Raw genomic sequence first — 12,631 nt, forward strand, 5'->3', positions numbered from 1 at the left:
GACCTGGTTTGAACAGAGATATCGGGTTCTTATCTCATTATACATGATAAGCGATCTTCAGCCATCTCTACCCTTGCTTTTTCATGCAAAACCATTTGCAGTCGTTTGCAGTCATCAACAGCTATCAGTCAGTCGATCACCCATTTCCACCACCCTTCTGAGTGATGCCCCCTCCCCATCCCCACCCCTCCCCACCCCTTCTCTACATAAGTGCCTGGAAACTTCCATTTCACTGTATCTGAAGAAGTGTGCATGCACACGAAAGCTCATACCAAAATAAAAACTTAGTTGGTCTTTAAGGTGCTACTGAAGGAATTTTTTTTGTTAAGAAAGCAGCTTTCTTCCAAAAATAAAAGCTCATCGCAGATTGATTCTGCACTACCCCCCCCCCAGCATGCCCATTTGAAAACAGATGAAAACAGATGTAGGCACCTGTGGTAACACTGGGTATATCTGCACTGGTCCAATGATTTTGTGGGTGGACAAGCGCCTTGTCTTAAAGTAACAGCGTTCAACTGTGTTGAAGCAATGATTCTTCAACATTAACTTCGTTGGACTGGTCATGTTGTGTGGATGCCTGATGATAGTCTTCTAAAGCAACTACTCTATTCCAAACTTAAAAATGGTGTTATAAAATTATGTAGGTCTCTGGGCACCTTAAATAAAGGGGATCTTGACCCAGGTAGAGTCCGCAGATCCTGGTAAACTAGCGCAATTGCCGCTGCTTACCGCTACGAAAATAAACAGAGCCCCAGCCAGAGCTGTCAGAGCAAGGCAAAATTTATTAACCCAAACAAAAACAAAGAAATAATAAAAGGCCGTTGCAACAGCGGTTCAACCCCACGCAGCAATAAAGTGGAGAAGAACCCCGAACAAAAGAAGCTTTGGATTTTTATAAGAACAGTTTCTCCATGTTACACAGTTAGCGTGAAAAAGGCGGGAAGCGGGCGGAAAGGAAGCAATCAGGCATGTACAAAAGTTTAACAGTCCGTGATGGGTGGCGAAAAAAGGTGACAATCTTTGGTGATAGCTGACTGATGCATGAATAATTTTTCCTATTGTTTCAGGATGACGCAACGGAGATGCGGAGAACATCGGTGATAACAAAATCTAAATAAAGTTGTTTTTCTCCCTTAATTTTGTGTATCTGTGTCATCTGTCCGCGGCCAGCTAGGTGGCAGTGTGGTATTACATATGATGAGGCGGGAGGGACAGTCATCCTAATTCAGCAAAATATGTGAGAACTAATACACCGGAGTTCATAAACATATATAGGAACCAACTTGTGATAATGCGCTGAGCGGGGTATACAATATTGATGATAAGTAGCAAGAAGTTACAGTTTCATGTGCATTCTAAAGAGGGGTTACATACAATTGTAGCGGGTGAAAAGTGGAAGGAACGATTACGTTCTGACAGCGATCGTGCAATGACAGCTACAGCGGAACACTTTGACATTCAGTAACAAAATATAACGGGATCTCAGGCCAAACAGTGTATCGAAGGAAACATTTGTTAGAGACAGTATAAAGAAAATTCCTCCTTTATTTTGGTACTGTTTACTGCAACAAGATCGGCTGGGCTTCCTTGGAATCGATAATCTCCTTTCCTGGAAGGGGGGGGGAGCGGAGACGCTTGGTCAGCAGCGGCAAGGAGTTTGTGTAATCAGACGAGATAGCTGTCATTTCCAAACATCCTGGCTTGGCTTTGTTATGTGTACCTTCCTATGGGCTTAGGGCGGAGGTTGTGGTGATCGGATCATGTTGATTGGGATGGTGGGGCATACCGGGGCATGTCTGGTTGAGACAATAGAAGGATTTCCCCATCCCGGTCTCAAGTCAGCTTTCCCTTTTGACCTGATTTGGTACTCTGTGAAACATGGCTTCGGTGTGGCCAAGAAATGCGTGTCCCCTCTCTGTTCATTACTGAACCCTTATTTCATTTCCCCTCTCTGCGGCCTAATTTTTAATTTATTAAAAATTAATGCCGCACATCAACGTTTGCGTAATCACCATTTCCCAAATGGAACATCGGAATTTCTTCTGGAAACTCGGGGGCTCGCTGGAGGGGGGCTTGGAGGCTTACAGAGGGAGCTAGAGATCTGCCAGCGGCTGTCGCTAAGGGACAGCTCTGGAGGCAGCAGCAGGAAAGGAATAGGAGGAGTGCCAGGGATATAGCAATGTAAACGGTCCCCTTCACTACCTCCCTAAGCCAAGTGACATTTGGGAGCCATGACCAAGGGTCCCAATTCCCCAGTCCCTCATGCTGGATGTTCCTTAGATCATGAACGAGGGAGTCCATTGTTTGGAGATGCGCGGTGACGTTAAGGGTCTGATCCGAAATGTAGGAGCAGCACTCTGCCCCGATGAGCTTACATGTGCCGCCCTGGGAGGCCAAGAGGAGGTCAAGAGCAAGGCGGTTCTGTAGGGTCATGGAGCGGACCTGGGTCAACTCTGTCAGGACTGACATGGTGGAGGCTTCAGATTCGTTTATAAAACGGAGCAAAATGTCCGTCAATCGTAAAATGTCCAAGTGGTTAGAGTAGGCTCCGTACGCAGGAATGAGTGCACGGAGCCATGTCTCTCCACTAGCATTGGGCTTCTGGGAAGTCACTGGGGAGCGTCTGTTCCTTCTACGGCCATGGGGTAAATTCCGGGTTACTCGAAGCCCCGGGTGCACATGACCCAGGTAGCAGGATCCTTGCATGTGTATGCTGACCCAAGTGAAAGCTCGTGTGGAACAGACCCAGAACAACCCACCCAAGGGTTCCCCAATACGGCCGGTCTGAAAGGTTTCCACAAGGGCCGCGCTAGGGGTTTCGGTTATAAAGGGGTAAAGCACTGCGGTTAGGGCAGATTTCATATTTGGGTAAGGGCGGGAATGGGTACGGTTCTGAATCCATGTCCTGTTTCCCTCAGGGTCACTAATGACAGTCACTAAGCAGGAACTGGATCCTATGTGGTCCTTGGTTCCCGAAAATTTTCTACATAGTGGCCCGGTGATTTCCCCGCTTAAGTAGATATATTGAGAGGTAGGCTTTATAAAGGTCAGGTTGCGGGTGAAGAGGTATTGGGATCTGTACTGATCTAGTGTGAGGGGTGTAGCAACAAAAGGTACTCCTTGCTCAATATGTGCTGGGGTATGAGCGCATATCCAGCAGTCAGTGAGGTTAGTTGCATGGGCTACCTTCTGTACTAATTGGATATAGGAGTTGCCTTGCCAAGCGGATATTAGGGAGTTGCGTTGGGAATCAAGGAACTCAGATAAGTTGATAGATCTGGGGGCCGTGCCGACTGGGTGGAGGGGGTCATGGCGTTGAAGGAGATACAAGTCGGAAGCTATCCCTCCACATCTCTGGGGCCCCTTGAAGTCCCACTCTAGATCAGTGCTACCCCCAACCGGGTGTAACCATCCTTCCACATACTTGTTCCCATCCCATGCTGAAAAGGTCCCCAGATCCCATAGACAGCAGAACTTTCGTACACAAATACCTTGAACTGTGGTGGTAGTGACAGGATGGGTGCAGGTGAGTCCATAAGTCCAGAAATCATTAATAGCGGAGTCCGTATACCCTTCCCAGAGTCCATGTCCTATCTCAGTGGGGTCATAAGTCCTGACTGTCATTCCCCATTGAGTTTTGTGATAAGTTCCATTGTGGCAAGTTAATCGGTTCCACAGGTTGTCAATGGTGTAGAATGCACGTCCGATGATGGAATACGAGGCAGACCGGATGAGCAATTCCCAGACTTGAGTGTCCCGTAAGCGGGGGCGGAAAGCATGTCGGAGCCAAGTCATGGTTCCGGGCAGGCAGAAGTCGAGGTTTCCCAAGTTGCTCCGAGATGAGGGATCGGTGGAATCAACCGCTCGTCGGTCCAGGAAGAAGAAATCCGTCGGGTTCCCTCCACAGTCGAATGGTTGTTTCGCGGCTACCAGGAGGGCGGAAAAACTGCATGCCCGGAGCAGGAGGCGGTCCATCTTTTAGGGGTGAGTCGCCAATCTGTGTGGGAGAGAAAGAAGAACATGACAGACACGATACACCTAGGGAGGAAGGGAATTGGGGCTTGGGCTTGACGGCATGCAGGGGGGGGGTGAGGGGAGAAGAGGGTTGTGATAAGGGTAGGTAAAACAAAAACAGGGAACTCAGGCGTCAGTTTCGGTGGTTTTCTCCTTCCGGAATTGCAGTCGAATAGGAGGGTGGTCAGGATCGTCTGGTCGTGGGTCAAGCAGAATCTGTGACATCCACCTCTCTGGGGTCTCATAGCCAGAGTCGTCTCCTTGAGGTGACGGCGTAGTTGGTCGAGCTGCGGTGTCGCCAGGAGGGTCGACGTCAGGGTGAGCGTTCGATGCAGAGTCGTCTGGGGGAGTGATGTCCTCGGATGGCGGTCGTGTAGGTCTCTCAGCGTCGTCTGGTTGAGGCTCCTCTTCCTCCGGTGGTGGGGCTGATTTGCAGAAGGTGTGGTGGATCCATGCAGAGCGTTCGGCCACCTTGACAGCAGTCGGGGTTGTGAGGAGGATCTGAAATGGTCCTTCCCATTGCGGTTGTAGGGCAATACGTCTGTAGGTTTTGATGCGTACCCAGTCTCCCGGTTTAAACGAGTGGGCATCAACATCAAGGGGTACATTTTGACAGTTTGCAGCATATTGGTGGAGCCTTTTGAGTTGCCGCTGCAACTGTCTTACATAGGCAATTAGTTCATTTTCCCCAGCTTCCAGTTCAGAAATTGGGAGTTGGGTAGTATGGGTTGGGGAAGGTCTTCCAAATAAAAGTTCGTAAGGGGAGAGTTTTAAAAGTCCTCGTGGCTGACTTCGGATATTATGCAGGACTAACGGGAGGGCATTAACCCATTTGAGGCCTGTGGCTCTGCATACCTTACCAAGTTGGGTCTTGATCAACCCATTCATTCGTTCAGTTTGTCCGGACGAAGGGGGGTGGTATGGGGTATGGAGCTGCCATTTTATCCCAAAAGCCTTGGAAATGGCTTGGACTATTTCAGCCGCAAAATGGGTGCCACGGTCTGAGTCTAAACGGCGTGGAACTCCGTACCGAGGTATAATTTCTTGCATGAGGATCCTGGCTACAGTTTGTGCGTTTGCGTGTTTGCACGGAAACGCTTCTGGCCACCCCGAGAGGCGGTCTGTTATCACTAGCAACTGTTTATATCCTAAGCAGCTAGGAAGTTCGGCAAAGTCCAGTTGAAGGCTTTCGAAGGGAATGTACGCCCATGGTCTAGAGCCTGGGGGTTTGCGAGGTTCGGTTTTGGGGTTAAAACCTGCACATATGGGGCAGTTTTTAGTCACTGATTTGGCAAATTGGTGGACACCCGGGGCATACCAGTGTCTAAGAATGCTGTCACTAAGTCGGTTTGTCCCCCAATGTGTGAAATTATGTAGTACCCGGAGGTGGCGTGGTACCCAAGCCTTTGGCATTGCCAGGCGGCCATCTGGCATAATCCATAAATTGTCCTTAAGTTGGGCCCCTAGTTCCTGCCATGAGGTTATTTCTTCTATGCTCGCAGTGCGATACATTCGAGTGAAGTCCACGTCGGCTGGAACTACAATGGCCTGAAATTCATTCCTATACATTTCCCCTCTCATGGCCGCTGCCTCCTGGGCAGCGGCATCCGCAATACGGTTTCCCGTTGACACAAAGTCTTTCCCGTTTGTATGTGCCTTACAGTGTATAACTGATATGGCCTTCGGGAAATGTATGGAGTCCATTAACCTTTTTACGAGGGGGGCATGAGAGATCTGTGTTCCTGCAGCTGTTAGGAATCCTCTTTGTTTCCAAAGAGTTCCCGTAGCATGTACTAACCCAAAACAATATTTAGAGTCAGTGTAGATATTAATGCTCTTGCCTTCGCCTAATTCACAGGCTCTGATTAGGGCGATAAGCTCTGCTGCCTGCGCACTGTAGCGTGGGTTAATAGGCGCAGCCTCAAGGATGGATTCATGTGTGACTACAGCATAGCCGGTTTGTCTGTGCCCTGCCACCACCTTGGAGCTTCCATCAGTAAAAATCGAGAGGTCTGGGTTTTCTAAGGGGAGATGATCTAAGTCTTCCCGGGGTTTTTCTGCCAGTCGGACAGCTAAGGTGCAATCGTGATGGGGGGTTCCATCATCGGGCAGAGGTAGAAGGGTGGCGGGATTTAAGGTGTTGACCCTTTTAATGCGTACATTCGAGGGAGTGAGTAGAGCGGCTTCGTACTGGTTTAGACGTTCGTTACTGAAATGTTGACAGTTCCTTAAGTTTAGTAAGGTGGCTACTGCATGTGGCACATTTAAAATTAGCTCTTGGTTTTGAACTATCTCTAGGGCTCTGTCCACTAATTCCGCAGCCGCGGCAATCGCCCTGAGACAACCTACAGTCCCCTTCGCCACTGGATCTAATTGTATGCTGTAGTACGCGACAGGACGTTCCTGACCTCTGAAGGTTTGCGTCAGAACTCCGGATGCTACCCCCTTCTGTTCATGTACAAATAATGAGAAGGGGAGACGGTAGTCTGGCAACCCTAAGGCTGGAGCTGACCTCAGTTCTCTTTTTATGGTTTCAAAATTTTGTAAGCTGTCCTTGGACCACTGAAGAGGTTCTGGTTCATCTTTATTAGTCATTTTTACAAGGGGTTTGGTTAATTCTCCATATCCTGGGATCCAGGACCTGCAAAATCCGCTCATTCCTAGAAACCCTCGGAGCTGTTTCTTGGTCCTTGGCAGGGGAACCTTAGCTATAGCATCTACTCTCTCAGTTGTCAAAGCTCTTGTTCCGTGGCCAATTATGTGACCCAAGTATTTTACTTCAGTTTGGCAATATTGTAGTTTTTTTGGTGAGACCTTGTGGCCCTTGTCGGCAAGGGCGGTTAGCAGATGGACAGTGTCCAGGTGGCAATTAGTGTCGGAGGTGGAGCAAATTATCAAGTCATCTACATACTGTAAAAGGGAGGAGCCTCCAGGAAAGGAGAGGTCTTGTAGGTCCCTATGCAATGCACAGGCAAAAATTGTTGGGCTCTCTACATATCCCTGTGGAAGTCTAGTCCAAGTCAGCTGTCCCTTTTCCCACGTGAAGGCGAACAGAAATTGGCTTTTCTCATGCACTCTTATGGAAAAGAAGGCAGAGCATAAATCGATGACACTGAAATATGTACTATCTGGTGGGATTCCGGTCAAAATGGTATTAGGGTTGGCGGTGATGGCGTGGCGGGGTATCACAAAGTTGTTGATAATTCTGAGGTCTTGGACAAGCCTGTATTTAACTGGGGCACCCGGGGGTGATGGTTTGCGTACCGGCAGGAGTGGACTATTGCATGGGCTGACGCAGGGAACAAGGATGCCTTGATCCATGAAATCCTGTATCATTGGTCTCAATCCTTCTATTGCCTCCTGCGGCAAGGGGTACTGTTTGATGGAGGGGTATGGGACATCGGTGCGGAATTTAATAACAACGGGATCTGCCGATTTTAAGAGTCCCACAGAGGTATTAGTAGTTCCCCACAGGTGAACTGGTACCTTGTCAATCAGAGGGGTTGGTATTTCTAAATCAGTCGGGTTTTCTTCCTTTAAAATGCCTTGAAAGGAGACTGCCGCCTCTTCTGGCATGTGGAGGTAGATACCCTCAGCGCTGCAAGTTATAGTTGCCTGTAATTTACATAGTAGGTCTCGCCCTAGTAGGTTGACAGGGCTCGAGGTCAGTAGAAATGAGTGCTCGGCAGCCAGGGGCCCTATCGTTACTTTCGCTGGCTCTGAAAGAGCGCATGTCCTGGGGATCCCGTCTATGCCCATGATACGTTGCTTTTGTTGACTGGACCTCAGATGACTGTCGTTTAAAGTTGAGAAAGTTGCCCCTGTATCTAGTAAACACTGATACTCATGGCCATCTATGGTGATTGTGCATATGGGGTCATGGGCTGATAAGGCAATTGTCGGGCATACCAGGGCAAGGTTCGAAGGATCCCCATTTAATTGTCATTGGTTAGTCTCTGAATTAAGAGTGGGGTGCATTTGCTCCTGGTTAAATTCCAGCGGTAGTTGGAATGGGCGCTGATTTTGGAAAGGGTTTGGCGCTATCGGGTTAGGGTTTTGTGCTGCCGTGGATCCCATCCCTAGAGCTGGTTTTGGTGCCACGGTATTTAAAAGTAGCGGACAATTTCGCTTGAAATGCCCTATTTGATTGCAGAAAAAGCATAGAGAGGTGGCCTCTCGATGTTGGACATTGTTAGCCCTTTGGTAAGGAGAGGCTTGACGATTTGCATGTGCGTTCATCCCCCTAGGTTGTGTGGGAGCCTTTGAATTTCTGAAGGGGTAACTCGGTTGGGGGTTATATGCGGTACTGGCTGCACTCAAAGCCAAGGCAAGGACTCTAGCATCGTCCTCCTTTTCCTTCCTTGCCTCCTTTTTCTTTTTCTCATCCCTTCCATCATAAATGGTTTTCGCAAGCCCGAGGATCTCACTCATGGGTTTCCCTTCATAGGCTACTTGGAGGGAGAGGAATTTTCTGATGTCTGGACAAGCTTGGTCTTTAAAGAAGCTTTTTACCACTACTTGGTTGTCTGGGGTATCAGGATCGATTCCCCCCCATGTTCGAAAGGCGGTTATTAGCCTGGTATAGAAGGCGGTGGGAGTTTCATCAGGTTCTTGGGTTACCTCCCTGATCTTAGTCCAATTTGTAGATTTTTTTCCCGCGAGCCTTATCCCATGTAAGATGGCTTTTCGAAACGCCTTCAGATACCAAATCCCAGGCGTGGTGTTATAGTCCCATTCTGGTTCGGTTCTAAGTTGGGCTGCAGTTAGAGGCTCGATCCCTGCAGGTTTATTGAGTTGGACATCAGGTAATTTTAGGGCTTCTGTTGCTTTCTCTAAAATCTCCTCCCGTTCGGGCTCATTAAAAAGACCATTCAGGAGCATGTGTACGTCTGCCCAGGAGGGATTATGAGTAGAAAAAATAATGGCAATTTTACGATAGCACATGTCAGGATTGTCTTTTAAGGTCGACATCTGCTGAGCCCAATTCAGTAGGTCCGAGGTTAAAAAGGGAACATGGGAATAGACGAAGTTCGTCCCATCTGAAACTGGGACTGACCTTAAGGGATATTGTCCCTGGGTTTTCTCGGTAGCCTCTGGTTCCTTTTCTATGGGGTCTCTTTCCTTTGTGGATGATCCCTTTAATTCCGATAAAACTGTCACTAGTTGCTCCACTAAATTGGTTTCTGGGTCACGACTACGAGTTCTACTAGCAACAGGACTTAGCTGGGGGGGTACTTCAGCAGGAATTCGGGCTTCGAGGTCGCCCTGAGGTGCTGGACTTAGACTAGGCATGGCAGGAGTTACAGATCCGCCCTCCACTGCACTCCGGGAGTCTTGGACCTCAGCCTCCCGTTGTCTGTTTGCGTTAGAAGGAGATGGTGCCGGGGCTTCGGCAGGGCTGCAGAGCTGGTCTACCGGCTCTTCTATAATTGTTTCCTGGTACGGTGGGGGTCTTGAGCTCCTTTCCGTTATTACTGGCATTTGTGGGGCTGTTGGACCTTCAGTCCCTTTAAGAAGGATTTTTGCCTTTTCAAATAAGTTGAGATATCGAATTTGCAAGGGATATTGGTCTTCTAGGGTTATTCTTAGTGCAGAGATTCTCTGGGCATTAAAGGAACCTCTCGGTATCCACTTCTCCCCCTCTGGATGGTCCGTGGTGACGCGGATCCAGTTTTTCTGGCAGAGTCTCTTTAGTCGATTTTTGTCAAGTTTTTCCACCCCAGGTAATTCATGCCAATGTTCGAATATGAATTGTAATGGGCTTTCATCCTCAGAGTCCCCACTTTGGCGAAGCTTCCATTGAGCTTTGCCACGGCTGGGAGTCTGGGACAGGAATTCCTTTGAATTATGCGCACCCATGTTTATTCTGGCTCTTTATACTGCAGTTCTGGGTCCCCGACCCTATTCTTTGGACACTCTAACTTCCGAGTCTATGACTCACCCCCACGTTCTAGTGGTTTTCCTGCCTGCCGTTCGCGTGCACTAACTACTAGGCGGCCTGGTGCAGCTAAAACCCTATTGGAACCCTCCCACTGGTCATCAATTGCCTGAGGGTTCCACAGCAACTTCCCTGCCTCTTACACACTAAACTCAGCTCCTACTGAACGCTTGCCTATGCAATGCCAGGTCGGAACTGAGGAATAAAAGGTTGGAAAAGAACGGGTGCACTTGCGTTCCCTGGTCATGGGTCATACCCAACAATGGGTCGCCATGGCAGGGGGGCGTCTTCACCCGAAGATTAAGAGCAGAGGAATAGGAAACAGAGCTGGGATAGCCAGATTCCCAGATTGGTAGAAAAGGCGACAGTTTGCTCAGACTTCTGCTCAGTTTGGCAGAAGGGAGCTGGGACAGTCTTTCTAAGCACTGCGTTTAACGTAAAGACTGTTGCCCTGCACCTCAGTTCTACTTTATACCCGTGCCTTGGCAGCCTTGCTGCAACTGAGGTCCAAAGAGGAGAGTAGAAAAGGATAGTCTAAGTGGAGAAATAGATTTTTAGTTGCTGTGGTTCTTAGCTCACCCAAAGTGTCCCCTTTTTATACTCACAACGATTCTTCCCTGAAGCTCCGGATTCTCAACACTTAAAGTCCTGGTAGGAAAAGAGAAAAAAAACCCACACAACCTTCCCCGAAACGTTGCTCCGCTCTGGCCGGTCCCGCTGGACTCCCAATTACTCCCCAGAGCTCCGGCCCCTGAGGTCTGGATGCCCCCTGCAAATGGCAGGAGCGCGCAGGGCTTCCCTTTCCCCAGAAAGGTCGGGGCTCAAGGAAAAACTGGGTCCCTTCGTGGTCGCCAAAATCTGTTATAAAATTATGTAGGTCTCTGGGCACCTTAAATAAAGGGGATCTTGACCCAGGTAGAGTCCGCAGATCCTGGTAAACTAGCGCAATTGCCGCTGCTTACCGCTACGAAAATAAACAGAGCCCCAGCCAGAGCTGTCAGAGCAAGGCAAAATTTATTAACCCAAACAAAAACAAAGAAATAATAAAAGGCCGTTGCAACAGCGGTTCAACCCCACGCAGCAATAAAGTGGAGAAGAACCCCGAACAAAAGAAGCTTTGGATTTTTATAAGAACAGTTTCTCCATGTTACACAGTTAGCGTGAAAAAGGCGGGAAGCGGGCGGAAAGGAAGCAATCAGGCATGTACAAAAGTTTAACAGTCCGTGATGGGTGGCGAAAAAAGGTGACAATCTTTGGTGATAGCTGACTGATGCATGAATAATTTTTCCTATTGTTTCAGGATGACGCAACGGAGATGCGGAGAACATCGGTGAAAACAAAATCTAAATAAAGTTGTTTTTCTCCCTTAATTTTGTGTATCTGTGTCATCTGTCCGCGGCCAGCTAGGTGGCAGTGTGGTATTACATATGATGAGGCGGGAGGGACAGTCATCCTAATTCAGCAAAATATGTGAGAACTAATACACCGGAGTTCATAAACATATATAGGAACCAACTTGTGATAATGCGCTGAGCGGGGTATACAATATTGATGATAAGTAGCAAGAAGTTACAGTTTCATGTGCATTCTAAAGAGGGGTTACATACAATTGTAGCGGGTGAAAAGTGGAAGGAACGATTACGTTCTGACAGCGATCGTGCAATGACAGCTACAGCGGAACACTTTGACATTCAGTAACAAAATATAACGGGATCTCAGGCCAAACAGTGTATCGAAGGAAACATTTGTTAGAGACAGTATAAAGAAAATTCCTCCTTTATTTTGGTACTGTTTACTGCAACAAGATCGGCTGGGCTTCCTTGGAATCGATAATCTCCTTTCCTGGAAGGGGGGGGGAGCGGAGACGCTTGGTCAGCAGCGGCAAGGAGTTTGTGTAATCAGACGAGATAGCTGTCATTTCCAAACATCCTGGCTTGGCTTTGTTATGTGTACCTTCCTATGGGCTTAGGGCGGAGGTTGTGGTGATCGGATCATGTTGATTGGGATGGTGGGGCATACCGGGGCATGTCTGGTTGAGACAATAGAAGGATTTCCCCATCCCGGTCTCAAGTCAGCTTTCCCTTTTGACCTGATTTGGTACTCTGTGAAACATGGCTTCGGTGTGGCCAAGAAATGCGTGTCCCCTCTCTGTTCATTACTGAACCCTTATTTCAATGGAAAGCATAATGCTGGTGGTCAACAAAAGAGGTTTAAAGACTGTCTCAAGGCAAATCTTAGAAAATGACAACTGGGAAACACTGGCCTGCGAGCGCTCCAGTTGGAGAACAGCCTTTACCAAAGGTGTCATGGGCTTTGAAGAAACTCGATCTCAGGACGCAAGGGAGAAATGTGCTAAGAGGAAGGCACGCTTGGCAAATCCACACCGTGATCAACTCCTGCCTGGAAACCAATGTCCCCACTGTGGAAGGACGTGTGGATCCAGAATTGGCCTCCACAGTCACTTAAAACCATGTTTATGGAAGACAATCTTCCTCGGCTACGAGTGATCGCCAAAGAAGAAGAAGAAGATTAAAGTAACAGCAATTGTATCGGCTTTCCAAAGCAAATGAATCCCAACTCAGATTCTGGTCCATAGATTAAAAACGTCTGTTTGCAGCTTACAACTTCTTTCTCTTCCGTTTCCCAGGATGCCAGAACAAGATCTCTGTAGCTCAATCG

The sequence above is a fragment of the Zootoca vivipara genome, chromosome 2 (assembly GCF_965207765.1).
Source record: "Zootoca vivipara chromosome 2, rZooViv2.hap1.1, whole genome shotgun sequence".
Taxonomy (NCBI): Eukaryota; Metazoa; Chordata; class Lepidosauria; order Squamata; family Lacertidae; genus Zootoca; species Zootoca vivipara.